Genomic DNA, 5,558 nt, shown 5'->3' on the forward strand with positions numbered 1-5,558 from the left:
CCAAGGTACATGCCCTTGACTGGAATCGAACCCGGGACCCTTCAGTCTGCAGGCCGACGCTCTATCCACTGAGCCACACCGGTTTCGGCTCAGGTGACATTTCTAGTGGACAGCGGGGTGACCCTACCTTCGAGGGGGAGAGTCCCATGGGGATGTTTCTCTCTGTCTTTCCCTCTCTCTTCCATTCTCTCTACAAATCAACGGGAAAATATCCTGGGGTGAGGATTAAAAAAACAAAAACAAAAGAAGGTCTATGGCCCAAATAAACTCGCAGAAGTTCTCTAAAAAGAAGGAAGAGGAGGAGGAGGAGGAGGAGGAAGGAGGTCCAATAGATATTTCAGAGACACAAACTCCAAGAACATTGGCCGTGAAGGAGCCGCGCAGGGTGCCCTCGGGGAGACGGCGAACAGGCCTGGGGACAGGCGGGCGAGAGGAAGTCTCCCCGAATGGCTTGGGAGGCCGTGCAAGGGTGTTGGGTGGGGCTGACCACAGGCCCAGGGAATCAGGTCCTGTGGCAGTGACATGGAAGCGTGAGGGGTGACCGAGCGGGGCCCGGCCCCAGGCCTGGGCGTGTGGCTCCGGTGAGGGGACTTTGCAGGCGTGATTAAGCTAAGGCTCTCACCCGGGAGATGATCTCGGATTATCGGCGTGGACGCTAATGCCATCCTGGCGAGGGGAGGCAGAGGGACACTGGGTGCGCAGAGGCCAGACCTCAGAGAGGAGGTTTGGCCTGGCCCGTGTGGCTCAGGGGTTGAGCATCGACCTATGAACCAGGAGGTCACAGTTCAATTCCCAGTCAGGGCACAGGCCTGGGTTGCGGGCTCGATCCCCAGTGTTGGGGGTGCAGGAGGCATCCAATCGATGCTTCTTGTTGGAGAGGGGACATTTTTTTTTTAAATATGTTTTATTGATTTTTTACAGAGAGGAAAGGAGAGGGATAGAGTTAGAAACATCGCTGAGAGAGAAACATCGACCAGCTGCCCCCTGCACGCCCCATACCGGGGATGTGCCCGCAACCAAGGTACATGCCTTTGACCGGAATCGAACCTGGGGCCTTTCAGTCCACAGGCCGACGCTCTATCCACAGAGCCAAACCGGTTTCTGCGAGGGGGTATTTTTGAGCATGCTTCTGGAGAGGCCGTGGACCAGGCCCCAGACGGAGTTGTCCGTGCTGACACCAGGCCAGGCCTTGAGATACGGTCTCAGGCCCCCTCCCCTTGCACTTCACAAAGTAGCCTTGCAAGACAGAACACTGTCAGCTTTCTGGAGAACAGGATAACCCTGTGAACAACGTGGTCGTCAACAGCATGGCCCCGACATTATTTGGGAAAAACTGTTTTGTCTTGGGTTACTTGTTCTGCCAAAACAGGATGTGGTAAATGTGCTTAAAAGTGGTCCCTCGCCGGAACTGGTTTGGCTCAGTGGATAGAGTGTCGGCCTGCGGACTGAAAGGTTCTGGGTTCAATTCTGGTCAAGGGCATGTACCTCGGTTGCAGGCACATCCCCAGTAGGGGGTGTGCAAGAGGCAGCTGGTCAATGTTTCTCTCTCATCGATGTTTCTAACTCTCTATCTCTCTCTTCCTCTCTGTAAAAAAATCAATAACATATATTTAAAAATAAAATAAAATAAAGGCTCCCTAAATTTTAATTTGGACTGGACTCCAGTGGTTGTTGACTGGCATTTGCTCCACAACAATTCTCGTCATTGATGTTTCTCTCTCCCCCCACCCTCTCTCTCTCTTTCTCTCTCTCTCTCCTCCCTCTCTGAAATCATTAAAGACATATTTTTTTTAAGTTTTTTAAAAGAGAGATTTGAAGATGGTTCTGAAACGCGGACCCAGGGTCTGTCTTCATCAGTAAGGTAAGACAGCCGCACGGAAATGATTGTCATAAAGGGGGACGCTGGTGCCCACAGGCCTGGCACAGGAGGCGGGCCACGGGGGGGGGGGGGGGGGGCTGGGCATTATCCCCCTGCTCCTGGGAAGGCGAGGTCGCTTCTCTCTGGCTGAAAGGAGGGGAGGGAGCCAGGCAGGGCCCGTCCACGGCAGCACCAGGTTTCCCCCTTCTTTCTTCTCTTCAACAAAACACCCATTGTCTTCTCTCTTAAGCAGAGCCTGGCTTGCCTCTCCAGACAGGCAAAAACGATCCCTCCTCCCCCCGCCGGATTCTGTTTACTGTATCTGCTTGTGCTCTGTATTCCCGACTCCTGGGGCCTTGGTTCTGGACAGACTGCCCCAACCCCATGGCTTCCAGTCCCTGGAGCCGGCTAAGCCGCCCCCGTGGACGCCTCTGATTACAAGTCAGTCCATCCAGAGCCCGCGCCCACCAGTTCACCGTCGCACCTCAGACACCACGCCAGGTCCTCGACAGGAGGGCCTGCCCTCCCTGCGCCCGGCGCTGAGTCTGTCCCCACAATGCCACCCTGAACTCACCCTCTCCCTCCTGTGAGCGCCCCAATCAGACAGGACCCCGGGCCCCCTCCCTCCTGTGAGCGCCCCAATCAGACCAGGACCCTGGGCCCCCTGCCTCCTGTGAGCGCCCCAATCAGACCAGGACCCCGGGCCCCCTGCCTCCTGTGAGCGCCCCAATCAGACAGGACCCCGGGCCCCCTCCCTCCTGTGAGCGCCCCAATCAGACCCTCCTGTGAGCGCCCCAATCAGACAGGACCCCGGGCCCCCTGCCTCCTGTGAGCGCCCCATTCAGACCAGGCTCCTGAGTCTGCCTCCAGGCCCACACTGGGGCTTCCCTGTGTGGCCCTGCATGGCCCAGTTATCCCTTCTCCTGGGATGTCTAAGTGGTAAGTTGTTCCTTCAAAGGCAGTTGCCTCTCTCTGTCACCTTACCACATCTGCTGGGAACATATCCTGGGAACACATTTTATTTTATTTTTAAAGTATATTTTATTGATTTTTCTTACAGAGAGGAAGGGAGATAGAGAGCTAGAAACGTCAATGAGAGAGAAATATCGACCAGCTGCCTCTTGCACACCTCCTACTGGGGATGTACCCGCAACCAATGTACATGCCCTTGACCAGAATTGAACCTGGGACCCTTCAGTTGCAGACCAACGCTCTACCGCGGATCCAAACCGGTTTCGGCTTTTTTTTTTTTAAGTAACACATTTTATTTTATTCGCTCTCTCTCTCTCTCTCTCTCTCTCTCTCTCTATATATATATATATATATATATATACACATACACACACACATACATACACACACACACACACACTCTGAGTGGCCAGATTATTATAATCTCTGAATGCATAATAATAATCTGGCCACTCAGTGTATAGCCTATATAATAAAAGGCTAATATGCAAATTGTCCCCTCGACCAGGAGTTCGACCAGCAGGCAGGCCAGCCAACCGTCCATGTCCCCTCCCACTGGCCAGGCTGGCAGGACCCCACCCATGCACGGATTCATGCACCCGGCCTTATATATTGACTTCAGAGAAGAATGGAGGGAGAGAGTGCTAGAAACATCTAACAACCTGGGCCTGTCCCCTGACTGGGAATCGAACTATGACTTCCTGGTTCATAGGTCATCCCTGAGCCGTGCCAGCAGCCGGGCTCGGGGAAGTTCTGGGACACAGAGGCTGTGCTGCTGCTTCCGCGGTGGAGGAACGCAGGCGGGGACCAGGCGGGCAGCTGGCCTCTAGGGACTTGGTCCTCCCCCACCTCCCACCCCGGACACACACAGAGGCAGGTGCCCAAAGACGGGGTGGCCCCGGGCACCCCAGGGACACAGCAGGCCGCACGGTGACGTGGACTCCCGAAGGGCCACCTCTTTTTGTAAAAGTCGCCAAACAGATCTGTGCCCCTGAGGTCTCCACGATCTCACCCACCCGCCCCTCCCCGCCCCGGCACACCTTCCCTTGCTGGGGTGGTGCTGGGGAGGCGGGTGCCTCTGGGACTGAGGGGAGTGGAGCTGAGGGAACAGTGGCCGGGTTAGCTGGGTGTGTCCTCTGTGTCACTTGCAGTCCCTTCTCGGATAGCGAGGTCAGCGCCAGACACCCTGGCGGGAACAGCGCCTGGAACACCCAGGGCAGCTAACCGCGGGCAGTCAGACTGGCTGCCGGGCGAGGGTCAGGGGCTGCGGCCTCACAGGAAGTGCTGGTTGGCCAGATAAACAGGCGGGTGACCAGGCCGGGATCAGAGGGGGCATCTTAGATGTCCCTGCACGGGAACGCCCCCGAAACTCTCCAGCTGGCGGTGGAAGGAGCTGACAAAGTCCTCTCCAGACCTGACAGCGGAGGTGATGTGTCTGTGAACAGCCACCCGGTTTGCTCCCCTGCCTCCTGTGCCACAGGGACTAGATGCTTTCTCTTTGCTCCCTGGAAAATGATATCGCAAAACCAGGGTAAAAGAGACAAGACAAAATTAGGTTAAAAAGTATCATTGCTCCCTAACCGGTGTGGCTCAGTGGATAGACCTTTGGCCTTGGGACTGAAGGGTCCCAGATTCGATTCAGGTCCAGGGCATGTACCTTGGTTGCAGGCACATCCCCAGTAGGAGGTGTGCAGGAGGCAGCTGATCAATGTTTCTCTCTCATTGATGTTTCTAACTCTCTATCCTTCTCCCTTCCTCTCTGTAAAAAAATCAATAATATATATATTTTTAAAAGTATCATTGCCTTGAATAGTGTGTCTCCAGGCTGGAGCGTCATTGCCCTATGAACCAGGAGGTCACAGCTCCAGGCCACAAGCCCAGGCGGTGGGCTTGGCGGGCTGCCCCTCCGCAGAGCCGATGCCCAGCGGCTGGGCTGCGGGTGGGACCACTGCCGGGAGGGGAGGAGAACTGCCGGGAGGGGCCCGGTAGGGCCACCCGCCCACGGGCGTGGCGGCAGCAGCCTGGCCCTGGCGGACGCTGGTGAGGCATCAGCCCCGGTTTGCGGTGAGGACGGAGCGGGGCGCCGGGGGAGCTGCGGTCAGGGGGCCCGCCAGCCCAGGGCCGTTGCCGTCGCCCTCTTCCTTTCCGGGGGCGCCGGCCTGGCCCCGAGTCGCCCTGCACCACCGGGAGTCACAGGCGGGACCGGGGACCGTAGGAGAAGCCCGTCTGCGCAGACGCGCTCCGGGACGCGCAGGTGCCGAACCTCGCGTGGATGTGGGGAGACCGCGTGGGCGGGCGAGGCGGGCGCCGTCTTCCTCGCCAGATAGCCCCACGCGGCGCGGTCCGACCCAGACTAGGACCCCAGCTCCGCAGGCCCGCCTCCCGCTCGGAGCAACGCCCCCAGGCCCGCCCTGATAGGCCCTGCTCCCCTAGGCCCCGCCCCTGTCACCTCGGCCCTGCCCTCTCAGCGCTCACTTCCGCGTCAGCCCCGCCCCAGCCTATCCCCGCGGGCCCCGCCCCGCCAGGAGCCCCGCCCCTCAGGCCTGCCCCGATAGGCCCTGCTCCCCTAGGCCCCGCCCCTAGCCCCCGCTCCCTCAGCGCTCACTACCGCGTCAGCCCCGCCCCCAGCCTATCCCCGCGGGCCCGCCCCGAATCCCGGCCCCGCCCCCTGGCCGCACCCCGCTCGGCCCCGCATCCTGCCCCGCCCGCCGCCGGACAGACTCGGTCC

Source organism: Pipistrellus hanaki, assembly GCF_964339955.1.
Source record: "Pipistrellus hanaki genome assembly, chromosome: 1".
Classification (NCBI taxonomy): domain Eukaryota; kingdom Metazoa; phylum Chordata; class Mammalia; order Chiroptera; family Vespertilionidae; genus Pipistrellus; species Pipistrellus hanaki.